The sequence below is a fragment of the Nicotiana sylvestris genome, chromosome 9 (assembly GCF_000393655.2).
Source record: "Nicotiana sylvestris chromosome 9, ASM39365v2, whole genome shotgun sequence".
NCBI lineage: Eukaryota > Viridiplantae > Streptophyta > Magnoliopsida > Solanales > Solanaceae > Nicotiana > Nicotiana sylvestris.
Window position 1 is genome coordinate 110,597,258 of NC_091065.1, and position 17,664 is coordinate 110,614,921.

A 17,664-nucleotide genomic window follows, 5' to 3' on the forward strand; every position below is an offset into this window, starting at 1 on the left:
CATTTTGTTCGGGAAAAATTGCAAGATGGCTTGATTTTGTTTTATTATATACCTTCTAATGCCCAGCCTGCGGACATTTTCACTAAGAGCCTTCCTGGACAGGCACATTTGCAGCAATTGTCCAAGTTGGGAGTGGGTTCCTCCAGCCCCACTTCCAACTTGCAGGGGGGGCCATATTTTACACCTGGGCCAGGCCCAACACTACGTTAGAAGGACATGCCCAATTAGTCGGGTTTAATTATTTGCTTTTACTATTTTGCCCCTGAGTTATATATAGTGGGGGCTGATCGTAAATAATGCAACCTTGAATCATTTTTGACAATTGAATGTAAAAGTTCCGATATTTCCCTCCTTCTCGTTCTTCTAGAATATTAATCTCTTCTTCGATTTTGTTTGAATTCATGGAAGGAACTTGAAAATTCTCAATCTGATCTCACGTTAGTGTCTTTATTGTTTACGTAATGTTGATCGTGTTTTGTCCTCTTAATTGATTTTGTTTTGACTCGCATAGCTGATCTGAAGTCCTCTTACTTTGATATGTGTGCTAGCGTTTTGATCTGATCTAATACATTAAATGTTTCATTCATACGTTATATTGATCAATTCACACTAGATTGATCTGATCCCCGGCTCATTCTCCATAACAGTCATTACGTTTGTTTTTATCTTACTTGATTTATTTTTTTTATTTTTACCTCAACGACTACGGATTATTTGACATACTTACTATGATTAATAATACGGATTAGTTGATATTTTTTATGATCTTATTTTAATAGTATCTATTTGCCTCTATGTGAATTTTGCAGCAGATTCGAAGGTGGGTGTATTGGGAAAAAAAATGAATTTACATTGAAGGTGACGTGGCATGACACGAGGACTGGTCAAATGGTCAAAACATGATGATCAGTTAAGAGGCACGGGTGACAACAGATATGGGGAAAGGAAAGCTAAATAGGCACGAGAGGCAATTCGAATAATACAAGCTTCATACCTATTTAGGTCATTAAAGCCAAGAGATCAGAAGGCATTGAAGACATGGATATGATGACGAAAAGGAGTCCAAATTCAATATTAAATACCCAATACGTTAGAGAATTGGTATTAAATAGGAATGATTGTGTAACGTCTTATTTAATGTCATTTATTGCTCATAATTGTCTCATTAAGACTAAGGTATTACTCCTTTACTTAGAATCAACTATAAAAGGAGGAGGTCTCGTCATTTGTAAGGACAGAGGATATCATCAACATTACATTGGAATACAAACATATTTACTGCTTATTTGTCATTCTCAAAAAGTCTATTATTTCTTTTTCGTCTCCTGATTATCAGTAGCCCGAATTTCTATTTGTCTTTAGCTTTGACCAAAGAATCACATTTTTGGTTAAACAAATTGGTTCCGTTACCGGGAATCTGATAATCTTTTCTTTGAAGCTACGTTTTATTCGTCTTTATCAACATGTCAAACAACAACAATAACAATAACAGTGATAACACATTGGGAAACCATGAAAATCAAATCCATCAAAATCAAGGAGACCTACCGAACATTGACGTGGTTCCCTCCCCTCTAGATTCACCATGTCGATCTCGTGAAGGCACTCATGCCCCTGAATCCCGTGCTGATCAACAAGAACAATTTGAACATTTTGAAGGAGGTGCAAATGAAGCTTTACAAAAGCTAATTGATGCACAGGTCGGCAAAGCTCTTCAGGCTCTAGTTAGTCGATTGCCTGCTGCACCACCCACACCAACTCCAAATAATAATACATTGGAGAATCCTCGTTCTGGTCTTGTTAATTCTGGAAATGGAGGAACCACCAGTGAACCACAGGAAGGGGGACCAGGTTATTCAAATAATTCCTATTTGCAAAATTTAGTTCTAACCTTGCAGAAACAGATTAAGGAACAAAATGAGCGTATTGAGCAAATCCCTAGAGTTCCGCCTGTAATAAAAGGAGTAGACATGGACAGATACTTACAACAACCTTGGAAGCCAAGTGTTGCTCCCCTTCCAATTCCGAAAAAGTTCAAAATGCCTGACATCCCGAAATATGATGGTACTACAGACCCATGTGACCACGTGACTACATTTACAACAGGCGTGAAAGGCAACGACTTGACCAAACAAGAAATAGAATCAGTACTGGTCAAAAAATTGGAGAAACACTCACCAAGGGTGCATTAACCTGGTATTCTCTTTTATCTGAAAATTCTGTAAATTCTTTTGCTGAGCTTGCAGATTCTTTTATTAAAGCACACTCGGGAACTCAAAAGGTTGAGAAAAGAATGGAAGATATTTTCAAAATCAAACAAGGGGATTCAGAGTTGCTTAGAGACTTTGTTGATAGATTCCAGCGTGAAAGAATGACTCTACCCCGTGTACCTGACAACTTGGCTGCAATAGCTTTCGCAAGTAATTTAATTGACAAAAGTTCTGAAGCCACGAGAAAACTCAAAGAACGCCTTCGAGAATTCCCTGCAACCACGTGGAATGATGTTTACAACAGGTACAGTACGAAGCTGCAAATTGAAGAAGATACCGTACCTAAGTTTCATCATGAAGAAAGGGGCGGTTCCAGAAGATCAGAAACCGAAAAAAGATCAGGTAAAAACAGGTACGATCCATATATGGGACCTGCAGGAAAAGACTCACGGTCAAAACAAGATAGCCAGCAATATGACCAAAAATCGAGGAACAGGGAATCTGGTTCTTCATCAAGATTCAGAAATGATCGGAATAGACAAGAGTCACGAGATGATGACAGAAGTTTAAAGGCAAGGTTCGGTAGATATAACTTTAATGTCACTACCTCCGAGCTCGTGGCTGTTTTGAGAAGTATGGGAGATAAGGTACGATGGCCAAAAGAGATGCGGTCAAATCCAAATAGACGCAATCCAGATCATTGGTGCAAATTCCACAATGATCACGGGCACAAAACTTCAGAATGTAGATTCTTGCAGAGCGAAGTGGATCATCTATTAAAGCAAGGGTACCTCACTGAGTTATTTAGTGAAAAAGATAAATAAGTCTATATGAAAAATAGGCAAGAGCCTCCAAAGCCTCCTTCACCCAAGAGAACGGTGAATGTGATAAGTGGGGGAGAAGATATTCACGGCATAACCTACACAACTTCCAACAAGGTTTCTAAAGTAACAATTACACACGGGAAACGGGTACGGCAGGTATTAGAAAATGAAAGTATTTCATTCGATGATGCAGATACAGAAGGAGTGATAACCCCACATAATGGCGCACTGGAAATATCTTTACTTGTACATGATACTAATGTAAAACGAGTTTTGATTGATCCAGGGAGTTCTGTAAATATTATACTACTAAGGGTATTACGTGAAATGCAAGCTTAAGACAACATGACAAAATGATACCCAAGGCGCATACCTTGTCAGGCTTCGACAATTCAAGTGTGGTAACAAAAGGAGAGGTAGTTCTAACAACTTTTGCTGCAGGTGTTGTTAAAGAAACTAAATTTCAGGTAGTTGATATGGAAATGGCCTACAATATGATCATGAGGAGGCCTTGGATCCATGATATGGATGTTGTTACATCAACTCTACATCAAGTTTTTAAATTTCCATCACCGTGGGGGATTTGTCAAATTCGAGGGGATCAGCATACAGCTAGGAGTATCAACGTTGTAACAGATACGAGCACCGTAAACAAAGAAAAATAGCAATTACAGGAAACAGTTGAAGGTGTCAGCAATCAAACCTCAACTGAGCAAGAGAAAACAGATTTAGACTCGAGACCTGATACAATTCAAGAACATGAGAAGAATGAAAATATCAAAACAACCATCGAAGAACTCGAGGCTGTGATATTATTTGAGTAGTGGCCTGAACGGAAAGTTTATGTTGGAGCTAATTTAAACTCAAATATGCGAGGTATGTTAATTGAATTTCTAAAATCTAACGTGGACTGTTTTGCTTGGTCCCATGCTAACATGACAGGGATACCACCGGATGTGATGACTCACAAATTAAACGAAGACTCATCCTTTACACCAATAAAGCAAAAGAAAATAAAGAAAGGGGCTTTTAAAAACCAGGTGATTCAAAATGAGGTCCAAAAGCATTAAAAATTGGGTCAATCCGCGAGGTAAAGTACCCTAATTGGTTAGCCAACACAGTTGTTGTACCTAAGAAAAATTGTAAGTGGCGAGTATGTGTAGATTATACAGATCTTAATAAAGCTTGTCCAAAAGATTCTTTTCATTTACCACATATAGATCAATTAATTGATGCAACTGCAGGACATGAACTTTTAAGTTTTTTAGATGCATATTCAGGGTACAACTAAATTAAAATGGACCCTAGTGATGAAGATAAAACTTCTTTCATCACAGACAGGGGGACTTACTGTTATAAAGTAATGCCCTTTGGTCTCAAAAATGCTGGGGCAACCTATCAAAGGTTGGTCACCAAAATATTCCAAGAACATTTAGGAAAGACAATGGAGGTATATATAGACGATATGCTTGTCAAAACCCAGCAGTCTCATGATCATATTTCTCATCTATCTGTTACATTTGAAATTTTGAGAAAATTTAATATGAGACTCAACCCAGAAAAATGTGCATTTGTAGTTGCATCAGGTAAGTTTTTAGGTTTTCTTGTTTCTAACCGTGGTATTGAGGTAAATCCTTCTCATATCAAAGCAATAGAAGAAATCCCTGATATCCTTACTAATAAAAAGGAAGTTCAAAGATTAACGGGAAGAATTGCAGCTTTGGGGAGATTTATTTCCAAATCTTCAGAAAAGTGTTTTAAGTTTTTCTCTGCACTCAAAAAGCAAGATCATTTTGAATGGAACGAAGATTGTCAACAAGCCCTTAGAAATTTGAAATTTTATTTGTCAAAACCACCGTTATTGGCAAAAGCAAAGGTGGGAGAAAAGCTTCTCATCTATTTGGCTGTGTCTGAAGTTGCGGTAAGTGTTGTTTTGGTCCGTGAGGACCAAGGTAAACAATCTCCTATTTATTATGTAAGTAAGTCCTTACTAGATGTTGAAACACGATACCCACAGCTAGAAAAATTAGCATTAGCTTTGATCATGGCATCTAGAAAATTAAGACCTTATTTTCAATGCCATCCCATTGTTGTAGTTACTGCTTTTCCGCTTCGAAACATTTTGCATAAACATGAATTGTCAGGGAGGTTAGCAAAATGGGCTACAGAATTAAGTGAATACGAAATCATTTATCAACCTAGGACTGCTATAAAATCTCAAGTATTAGCCGATTTCGTAGTTGATTTTAGCCAGGGGATGCATTTAGAAGTAGAAAAAGAATTACAAGTTTTTAATAGTGCAAACCCAGGGACTTGGATTTTATTCACTGATGGTTCATCTAATGTAAAGGGAGCAGGTCTGGGTATAGTTCTCATACCACCTACGGGTGAAACTATTAGGCAAGCTATAAAATGTCATTCTATAACTAACAATGAAGCAGAGTACGAGGCTGTAATTACAGGTTTAGAATTGGCAAGAGAACTCGGCATAACACAAATTATAATCAAGAGTGATTCTCAACTCGTGGTCAATCAAATGCTGGGGACTTATACAGCCAGGGAAACTCGAATGCAAGAATATCTCGAAAAGGTACGGGAACTAATAAAGCAATTCCAAACTTGGAAGGTAATGCAGATCCCAAGAGATGAGAATGTGGAGGCAGATGCTTTAGCTAATCTCGCATCTGCAGCTGACGTAGCAAATGACGCAAATGCTTCAGTCATACATTTATTTCATTCCATTCTCGAACCTGATAAGAATGAGGTAAATTTTAATCATTTAACATGGGATTGGAGAAACGAAATTATTGTTTTTTTACAGCACGGAACCGTGCCTAAAGACAAAGGGAAGGCTCACGCGCTTCGCAAAAAAGCCGCTCGATATTGTTTGTATCAAGGAAATCTTTATCAAAAGATGTTCGGTGGACCACTAGCAAGGTGTCTCGGACCCTCTCAAACAGAATATGTGATGAAGGAAGTGCACGAAGGACATTGTGGAAATCACGCAGGGGGAAGGTCACTGGTAAGAACATTGATTCGAGCAGGATATTATTGGCCTAAGAAGGAAGAAGAGGCAAACAACTTCGTGTCCAAATGTGATAAATGTCAAAGATACAGCAATAATATGCACAAACCAGCTGAGTTACTACACCCTGTTATAGCCCCGTGGCCCTTTATGAAATGGGGAATGGATATCGTAGGTCCACTACCACAAGCAAAGGGTCAGGTAAAGTTTCTACTTGTACTCACAGATTATTTCACTAAATGGGTAGAAGCAGGAGCATTTAAACAGGTACGAGAGAAGGAAGTTAAAGACTTCATATGGCGAAATATAATATGCCGCTTTGGAGCACCAAAGGAGATCGTGTGTGACAATGGACCACAATTCATAGGAGCTCAAATCACAGAAATTTCTTCAAAGTTGGCAGATTAAAAGGATAACATCTACGCCATACCATCCAGTAGGTAATGGACAAGCGGAATCCACAAACAAAGTCATTATCAACAACTTGAAGAAGAGGTTACAGGATTCAAAAGGTAATTGGCCTGAGATATTACCTGGAGTACTATGGGCTTATCGTACAACGACAAAAACAAGCACTGGAGAAACACCATTTTCAATGGTTTATGGTATGGAAGCCTTAATTCTAGTTGAAATAGGTGAACCGAGCACACGGTACGTTCAGGCAACGGAGGAATCTAATGATGAAAAGATGCGGGTCAACTTTGATTTGCTTGAAGGAAAAAGAGAAGCTGCATTGATAAGAATGGCAGCACAAAAGCAAGTAATTGAACGATATTACAATAGGAAAGCACGCCTCAGATTTTTCAAAATTGGGGACTTTGTGCTTAAAAAGGTGTTCCAATCTGCAAAGGCTGCTAATTCAGGAAAGCTAAGTCCAACGTGGGAAGGACCATACAGAGTTCGTGACATTGCGGGTAAAGGAGCATACGAGTTGGAGACAATGGACGACAAAGTTTTACCCTCGCATTGGAATGCCGTCCATTTAAAGAGATATTACTTCTGAGAAAGTACCTACGGTCAGGTATCGCCATGTTATTTTTCTTTTGAATTATTAAAGTTTTACTAACAATTTTAGATGCTAGGCAAAAACCCTAACTCGTTCCAAATGATGAGTCACGACCTGCAAGGCAAAATGGAGTACTCTAAAATTCCCAGCCCAGGGTTACAATTAATCTGATGGAAATACACACGAGTTAGGCAGGCTTCATCTATAATCGCACCTCCGAGTCCCGTATATTTTTCTGTTTCAGGAAAAGGACCAAATTGAAAGAAATAAACAAGTGCTTGAGGCTTCATACTTCACTGCTCAAACACTTGGGGGACTACATATTATACACAGATATGTGTAGAAAAATAGATATGGATATCGAACAAAAGTCGGCCACAAAGAGGCAAGTGTTGAGAAAAGGTTACGAAGTCTTCAGCATTCATCATCGTGTTCAACAAACACAAGACATTCATCATAATGTTTTTCCCATGAGAACAACAGAGTCATCTCTCAAACTCATAAACGAAGTCACCTCTCAAACTCTTCATATAAAGATAGGGTCATGACTATGTACTGAAACAGGTTATGAAGAAAAACCTTGTTTATTTTATATTATGTAAAAATCTGTTACAAGAAAAACAGTTACGAGGGAGTTATAGATGTATTTTAATACATGTAATAGTCAAAAAACTTGTTAAAGTTCATGAATAAAAATTTGTCAAAGTTGTTTCATACAAAACATGTGTATTCTTATTTCTTTCATCGTATTATAACACCATTATGAAGTTGAGACGTCTTCTTCATTAAGTGTCGATAAAATAAAAGGGCCCTCTTTTATAAGCCTCATGTTGATAATCCATGAGAAGAATCATAAAGCATTTTCAAAGGATAAAAATGCTAAGCTATTCTATAAGTCCTAGATAAATAGGCAAGAATAGAATATACAGAAGTACCGATAAAACTTCTTAATATAAAAGACTAAGTACAAACTTAGTCAGCAAAATATTTATTTTTTACAAATGCCCCATTATGATAACTGGGGACTTCATCAAAAGATCCCTTAAAGTTGCTAAGGGATAACACCACCGATTTAAAAAAACAGTAAGGTTTGAAATACATTCAACTAGTCACTGAAGGGGTTGGAACATCAAAAGTTGCAATCTCATTTTCAGGGGCAGTCACAGGCACGGTAACAACTTCTGAGGGAGCAGCAATAAGAGCGGTTTCAACTGGTCCTGGAGTGTTAAAATCACCAAGGGAAGCAAGAGCCACGGGAGCTTCAGCTTCCATGGACTGTGTCATAGAAGTTTCACCCTCGGGAGCCGGAATTGCAACTCCAATTGCCGCAGTAGCCACTTCTTCATTTAAAAGCTCTTCTGCCCCAGGAGTTCCAAGTGCAGAAGAAGGAGTATCAACTGGTTGTTGGTTTTTTTCAATAGTGTCTAAGACTTTGGCTAATTCAGATTGCAAATCAAAGTTTTCTTGAGTAGCTTCCATCAAAGCATCACGGCGAGATTTTAGAAAAGCCCAACTTACCTCTATGTTGAAGTTCTCCTCAAGAAGTCCATACTCCATTTCCCACATAGCAAGATCGTTCTTCAATATCTGGTGTTCAGCTAAGTGGGAGTCAAGGGAAGCCTCAAGGGAGGCATGAGAACTCTTCAAAGCATGTATCTCGTCAGAGGAGATCCTTAAGTCAGCCTGAGCTTGAGTCAAGCTTTGCACTAACTCCCTTGCATATTCTTCTTTCTTCTCCACAAGTGCCACAAGCTCTCTGATTTCTTCACTGGCCTTTGATAATTGTTCTGAAAATGAGCACTCCAAAAGCTCCTTATCTTTTTCAAATTGGCTTGAAGAAGCCTTGGCAATTGCTAGCTCAGAAGTCAAACCACGCTTTTGCTGCTCCAGGTGATTTCTACTTTCTTGCAACTCCTCTATGGTCCTTTGAGCATTCTCAAACTGCTTCTTCTAGTTTGCTACCTCAAGCTGGGTTTCCTTGGCTATTCTCCTAGCCTCAGAGATAGCCTTCGCAGACTCTCGATCCTTCTTCTCTAGAGTGGAGATTCTTCCCATTAACTCAGTACCAATAAGATTAGCCTACAAGGGAAAGGCATCAAATGTGAGAATATAGAGATATATAAAAAAACTTGTAAGTTAAAAGAGAAGTACCTTCAAGGTAGAATGAACTATGTCATTCATCAGAGTCAAGCAACTATGGCTCTCCATCTTCTTCTTCTCAATATCTCCGATTAGAGGCCCGAGCCAAACATCAGCTCCACCAGTGTTTCTCAAAAGGCTATGATTGGCAGGAACTTCAAGAGTAACACTTCTCATAGCCATGCCTCTGCTGCTAGAACCCGCCTCTGTATGCTGAACAGAGGGAGGGGGAACAATGGAAGGAGGAGTAGTAGAAGAGGTAAAAACAATGGGAGCTGTAGGAGTCAAATCAGGGACAGTAGGAGCAGATATGGGAACCAAAACAGATAAGGAAACGGAGTCGATAAAATAGGCAAAGAAATACTCGTGGTTGTCAAAGGAATAGAAGGAATAGAAGAAATGGGAATAGAAGAAGAGAGGGGAGTTTCATCAAGAACTGGTCCAAACTCTCCACTCTCAAAACCACTAACAAAGAGACGTCGAATTGATTCATTAGAGCCTCTTGGAGTGGTATCCTCATCAGAAAGGATTTGAACAGGCTCGGAGATAGAGTCTCGAGCAGGAGCATCTTCAACTTCATCTCCAAAGGATTTGAACAGGCTCGGAGATAGAGGCTCGAGCAGGAGCATCTTCAACTTCATCTCCATCAATGACGCGTCTCCTGGCTCTTGGCCTAGCTATCAAAGAGGTATTCTCTTCTTCCTCATTCTCAGAACTTTCTTCTACAACTTTTCTTTTTGGTAGTGTGGCCCGAGTCTTTTCCAAATCAAGTGAAGCGGTTGAAGACGCTCGAATGGCAATGGCTACCTCAGCTATCATACCCCTGATACCAAATCCTGATAAAAAGAGGGATAAAGAATTAAAATAAGAAAGAATTCAATATACGGCAAAGCATAAGGAAATACATACCATGGGACTTCACTTTCCAACCATTCAAAAGAGAAATTGATTTCCAAGTTCTCGCCTCCATAGGCGCAATCTTCAAAATTGAATCTACCCAACCACGGAAGTTAGGAACGTGTTCCACATCTCCTATGGTTGCTACAAAAAGCCAAAAAGAGACGAGATTAGAAAAGAAACAAAATTCTTAAAAAATAGATACGGTAAGAAAAAGAAAAACTTACGTGCAAAATTCCACTTCTCAGGGAAGGGAATGTTTGTTTCACCCAACAAATCCACCGTATGTACAACAACGTAACGACAATACCACCCTCGATCCTTGTCATCTCCGGGGTTTACCAAAACCTTCTTGCTTCTTGCAGTTAAGGTAAAAACTCCATGGCGGAATAATTTGGGGTGGTATAGGTGAACAAGATGGGAAAAGGTAAAATTAACATTGGCTTTGGTAGACAAATACCTTAAGCAAGCCACAGGTCTCCAAACAAGAGGACCTACTTGTGCTAATCAAATTTTGAAAAAGCGGCAAAATTCAAGTATAACGGGGTCAATGGCAAGATTAAATCCCAAAGTAAATGGATAAGTATAAACGAAAGAGAATCCAATTCTGAAAGAAGAAGTTCTCTGGTTTGGGGCAGGAATCATCATACGAAGATTACCTCTCCAATTACAATCTTTCCTAACAGTGGGAATCACAAGAAAGAGGGTTAAATATGTTTATAATGACAATCGTCAAACTTAGAAGTATAATGATGGAAAGCCTATAATAAAGGCAACTATCACTTCGTGAATACTGGGAATGAAGAAGCCTTGAAAAAAGGGCGCAGAATTGCAGAACCAATCAGAAAGTGACACGTGTGTAGATCATTAAATAAAAGGTGACATGTATGCAAAGTATTAATTAGAAGGGACAATTGAAGCGTCAGTACTGTCATAGTATTAATTACGGCAAAAATTCTCTTTTTATGAAGATCCACTTCCTAGATATTTAATTGATAAATAAATAGAAAGTGGGGGGACTATCTGTATTGGGGAAAAACTGAATTTACATTGAAGGTGACGTGACATGACACGATGACTGGTCAAATGGTCACAACATGATGATCAGTTAAGAGGCACGGGTGACAACAGATACGGGGAAAGGAAAGCTAAATAGGCACGAGAGCCAATTCGAATAATACAAGCTTCGTACCTATTTAGGTCATTTAAAGCCAAGAGATCAGAAGGCATTGAAGACATGGATATGATGACGAAAAGGAGTCCAAATTCAATATTAAATACCCAATACGTTAGAGAATTGGTATTAAATAGGAATGATTGTGTAACATCTTATTTAATGTCATTTATTGCTCATAATTGTCTCATTAAGACTAAGGTATTACTCCTTTACTTAGAATCAACTATAAAAGGAGGAGGTCTCGTCATTTGTAAGGACAGAGGATATCATAAACAGTACAGTGGAATACAAACCTATTTACTGCTTATTTGTCATTCTCAAAAAGTCTATTATTTCTTTTTGGTTTCCTGATTATCAGTAGCCCGAATTTTTATTTGTCTTTAACTTTGACCAAAGAATCACATTTTTGATTAAACAGTGGGGCTGTCTTTCGGCAAGCTTTTCAGTCGGCTTTTCGCCAAGAAAGAATACTCATACTGATGGTGGGTCTTGATGCTGCTGGTAAAACGACCATTTTGTACAAAATCAAACTGGGAGAGATCGTCACCAACATTCCTACCATCGGTATGATACCGATGTTTGTTCTCATTTTTAGAAGTTCTGTAAGAGGGCATCTGAGTTTTCTTTGATTGGCTTAATTGTTTTAATTTCTTGAACAAAGAATTGTGTGTTGATTGCAATTTGTCGTTTTTGTTGTTTTGCCTATCAACTCTGCCTAAATGGCTTTTCATTGTACAATTCACCAGAATTCATGTTTACTTCTTAGATTTATTCGTTATACGGTCGGATCTCTTATAATAATATCTCTATATAACAATCATTCATTGTAAAAGCCTAGTTTTTCTCAGAACTGATTTTTTATATTACTCCCTCCGTTTCAATTTATGTGAAACTATTTGACTGGGCACGGAGTTTAAGAAAAGAGAGAAGACTTTTGAACTTGTGGTGTAAAATGAGGCACATATATTTTGTGTGGCTATAAATCATTGCATAAAGGTAAATTGTTTCCAAATAAGGAAAGGGGTCATTCTTTTTGGCACGGACAAAAAAAGAAATAGGTTCACATAAATTAAAACGGAGGGAGTATATTTTATCCCTCTATAACAGCATTCTACCTATAACAGCAACAATTATCTTTATGACGGTACACTCTTTGTAAAATTACCCTTTTATAACAACCGTGCAAATTTTCTAAGATTATTACTAATAATAATTCTAAATATTTAAGCAAATATTTTATACTTTAATGTACAACTTATAATAGCTATATATATATTATTTTAAGGATAGCACAATGTTCCATGAATATATGCACATCAAATATTTCTATAACTAAAGATGTACAAATGATATATCTTGCATTAGAAAAATGCCAAAAGATACTTAAAAGATTTATTTGTACTTTTTGAAGATATGCATATCATTCTTTTTTTATTTGAAGATGTACACATAATATTTCTTATATTAGACAATTACCAATAATATGTAAACGTAATCTATTCGTATTTTTTAATTGTATGCCTTAGAGTTTAAATATTTGTGCATTTAGTTAAGAATTTTTTAATAATGTATTAGATTTCTTTAGCATTTAATTCATGAAATATTTATATCTTTTGAGATTTTGAATTTAAATATTTTATTAATCTTTTATATAATATTATAAAAGAAAAACAATTAGTTTTTGGATAATTTTTGTCTATAACAGCCAAAATATATTTAAATGTCAAATGTTGTTATAGGTGTATAACAGTCATTCACTATAAAAGCCGAAAAATTTTGAAACAAACGTAATATGACTTTTCATTCTACAATAGTAATCCCACCAAGAAAAGAGATGGTTCTGTTCTACTCCTATAATTTATTAATTTTTGAATTTATCTGCTTGTTTTTTATAAATATATACCTCAATTCTTGTTGTTGTCTTTACGCTTGTCATTGATGCCAACACCTTATATTTCAGGTTTCAATGTGGAGACCGTGGAATACAAGAACATTAGCTTTACCGTTTGGGGGGTTAGGATAAGGTAAGTGATCTGGAAGCCTTTGAGCATTCTCCATCCTTTGGTTTGTTTTGAAAACAGTTAAGAAAAATAAATTGACTTTAACTTTAAGGGAAGTATGGGAATTTAGAAAATCATACATGGTAGATGGGTACCTTAATTCAAGTAAGTTGTTACCGTGCTATGCGGTTGTTAAACGTATATGGCCTTGGATTTGGACCAAGGTTAAATCAATCGCTTTGGTTGGATTGGTCATTCATGGTAGGAGTTTGATGTTTGAGGCATAGGGTGAAAATGAGTGGAGCGAGCTTGTCAGGTTGGTTCAGATTAAACCAGCTCAAACTGTTAATTCCAAGGTCGAGCCATTCTTTTTGAGTTTACCATCAATCCTTCCTTCTGATTAAGTGGCATCAAAGAAAGAATTGATATTTTGTCTTATTTTTGCCTCGATCAAATCTACTTTTAAATGTTTCAACCTCCCTTGCTCAAGACTTCTTCTTCAACCTCGAGCCCGGAAAGTTGAGGCTTGGTGAATCTCAAGGCAAGGTTAAGCTTTGGCCTAATGCATGAGTCAAGCTGAGCATATCATACCAAGAGCTTGCCTCGCTTAAGCTCGTTTAATCCCCCAGTGAGGAGTCAAAAAAAGTACAGGCAGGTTTAAAGGCTTAATATACCACTCCTTTTGATTGAAGATCCATATCTTTATTTGATGTTTAGTCTTGGGAAGAATTTAACAAATAAATTTTATAAAAATATGAATTGCATGCCTAAAGGTGGCAAGTGGGTAGGGCTCGATTTGCTTTGGGTCAATTTTGTTAGGGCTTTAACTTTTAAAAGCTGGTTGAAGCATCGTTTTCCAAGCAAAATCACATTGTTTTGGGTTTAAATCAGTATGAATGTGCATGGCCACTCCTTTTGATTATTATACTGGTTGATTCCTTTAAATTACAATGCATCTTTAACTGTAGAAACTATGCCTTTTCCTTTTTGTTATGTTATAAAAAGAGGAGTCTCATAAACTAACAAAAAAGAGGATTGTGTGCCAGCCAACTAGATTTTGATGCTTTTTGTCTTGCAATTGTCATAGTGATTGGCAAAACAATAACTCCCAAATTACATGGAGTTTTAAGGGTAGAGTTAATCATATGGGTGAAGATACTAATATGAAATGTATATGTGATCTGCAGATTCGTCCTTTGTGGAGACACTACTTCCAAAACACCCTGGGACTCATCTTTGTGGTTGATAGCAATGACAGAGATCATGTAGTGGAAGCTGAGGATGAGCTTCACAGGAAGTTGAATGAGGTAGATTTCAAGTGTTTCTTCTGATTTTGATGTAACAATTTATCGCATCAAGTAGTATTTCCCCACATTGTGGGGTGAGAAACAAAAGTGTGCCTGATTCCTCCCTAAATGGAACAAGCTATAAGGAGACTCAGCTTTAAGATTGCCCTCACCTTTGCAGAATGAATTGAGGGATGCTGTATTCAGGGGCGGCCCAAGGGTCAAGCCACTAAAGCAAAGGTTTTAGGCCCCCAAATTTTGAAGGCCCCAAATTTTTCTCTTTGTTTTCTACTCGTATTTGTATTGAGCCCCCGACTAATCAAGATTCGTATCGCATAAGACTTAGTAAAAGAGAGAACACATTTTAACAAGATTTAATTCAACCACATGACTCGAATCCAATATAAGGTAAGTTGGATCATATACATCTCACAACAATCTTTAGAGGTAAGGTCTAAATATATTGGGTATGTTAACATTAAAAAAAAAATTATTTCATAAAAAGTAAATATAACTTTTAATTTAGTAACCGTTTAAGCAAAAATAGGAGAAAGAGAATCACTTCCCCTAAACCGTCGTCGCGAATATAAAACTTTTCATTATATATATTTTACGATTGACATCATTAGTGAGGTACCTATATTATTATTCTCCTTTTAAATTTCTCACTAAAAAAGTGCAATTCAATAGTCCAAGTCTTATTTTTTATCTTTCTCATCAAAAAACGGGTACTACATTCTTATATTCTCTTCTTGATTTCTACAAAAAAGTTAAGTTCTCGATAAGTTATATTGTTCTCTGTAAAAAAAAATATTTTATTTTTTCTATAAAAAAACAAGAGTTGAAGAGTACCGTTGAATAAAACTATATTGCGCATTTTTTTTTCTTTTTTTCCCCCTCAGGTTTCAAGCATTTCAACAAGTATATTAGAACATCAAAAATTATTTTGATATCAAGTTATAAACTTCTTGAATCTAGTTCAATTATCTAAGATCAATAATATCTTAGGAGAGATTAAATTATTTATAAAAGTAACTATTAACAACTTTACATCTTAAAAAGATAGAAAAATAGACTTCCATTAAAAATATAGATAAATTTTTTTTTCTTTCTAATAGGTCCTACATTAAAAATTGGCTTTAGGCTATCAATCTTCTTGGGCCGGCTGTATTGCTAGTGTTTGCTAACAAGCAAGATCTTCCAAATTCCATGAACGCAGCAGAGATAACTGACAAGCTTGGCCTCCATTCTCTCCGCCAGCGTCACTGGTAAATAAACTTGACCATATTGCCTTCCGATCTTCTTCTTCTTTCCCCCTGCCCCTCTCCCCCTCTCTCTCACGGTTTTTGGTGCTCATGGATTAATGGCCTCTTTGATTTGCATCTCTATGCAGGTACATCCAGAGCACTTGTGCGACTTCTGGTGAAGGTCTGTATGAAGGATTAGATTGGCTGTCAAACAACATAGCAAATAAGGTAGGTGACAGAAGTATAACGTCTTGCCATCATATTAGCTTTTTGACCACAAAATGTTGTATTTTGAAAGAACATCCACATCATATTAGCTAATTGATGTTTTCCGTCAAATCTGAACTGCTTCTCATAAGTTCCAACTCCAATTTGCAGGCATAGAGACAAAGTATCTTTGTTCTCTGGATGATGGAGTAGTGAGACAGTGACAAAATAGGCTTCACCAATTACTTGTAAACTGTATTAGTAGAAAATAAATATGACACATGGAATTATGTGTGGCTGACAAGGCATGATACGTGGATCACTAAGAAAGTGACAACTAAAATATTGCATTAGAAGATGCACGAGATACAAGAAGTACGAGCAAATAACTCACGAGATGAAGGGATGCAGTTGCTCGAGTCTAAATCATTCAGTAAATATAGGCTGAATGAATCAAGACAGTAAGAAGGAAAGATTCACGAACCTCTAATTAATGAGGAAGAAGAATTGGAGCCGTTACAGAATCTCCATAAACAGTTATAATTGCCAATTATAACGGTTCATGAATGTTATTAATGTTCATAATGTTTCGGCCATAAAAGGGAGGAAACATCATGTTTGTAAATTCCTATATAAGGGAAGAGAATTTCATTTGTAAAGACATCTGAGACAATATTGGAATATATTTACTTTACTTTCTGCTTTCCTCTATATTGACTTTGCATTCAGTTATTTCTTTAATTATTCTTGTTCTTTTCCTTTCATATAGTTGAAAAAGTATGAAATTTCTTTGTTATTAGTAACCCGAGTTCTTCTAAAAATAGGCTATGACCGAAAGATACATTTTTTGGTTAAACAAATTGGTTCCATTACCGGAAATCCGATAATCTTTTCATTTTCCAAATTCATTATTCTGTCAAACAATCTTGTCAAATGCCAACGACAACAACCAACAAAACCAACTGAACCAACAGAATCAACAAGAGGATGAAACTCCAATCCCTTTACCCCAAAATTCTCCTCAACACTCCCGAGAAGGGTCACCTGAAAGATCAACATCACATGCGAATAATCAACAAGGGGATAATCAAATTGCTGAAGATGCATTGAAACAACTAATTGCAAAACACGTCAACAATGCACTTCAAGCTTTTGTTAGTGGATAACCAACTATACCACTAACTCCACCTCTGAACAACACTGCAACCATAGAGAACCAACGTTTGGGACTTGCTAATTCAGGCAGTGGAGGAGCTCCTAGCGAATCTCGCGATGGAAAGTCAGGTACCCCAAATAATTCTGATTTACAAAGTTTAGTACTAACTTTGCAGAAGTAGCTCAAGGAGCAGAATGATCGCATAGAGAAGATACCTGGTGTGCCACCCGTGATTAAAGGAGTGGTTATTGATAAATATTCTCAACAGTTCTGGAAGCCAAGTGCCGTTCCCTTGCCGATTCCAAAAAAGTTTAAGATGTCGTTATACCGAAGTATGATGGAACAACCGACCCACGAGATCATGTAACTGCATTTACAACTGGCGTGAAAGTAAACTACTTAACCAAGCAAGAAATTGAGTCGGTGTTGGTCAAAAAATTTGGCGAAACACTCATAAAAGAAGCACTAACATGGTATTCTCTTTTACAGA

General features: G+C 37.0%; 1 pseudogene; it reads left to right on the top strand.

Annotated features, from left to right (window-relative positions):
- The first annotated feature begins 10,518 nt into the window (after positions 1-10,518).
- Positions 10,519-16,727, top strand: LOC104210070 (ADP-ribosylation factor 1-like; annotated as a pseudogene).
- Positions 16,728-17,664: the final 937 nt, after the last annotated feature.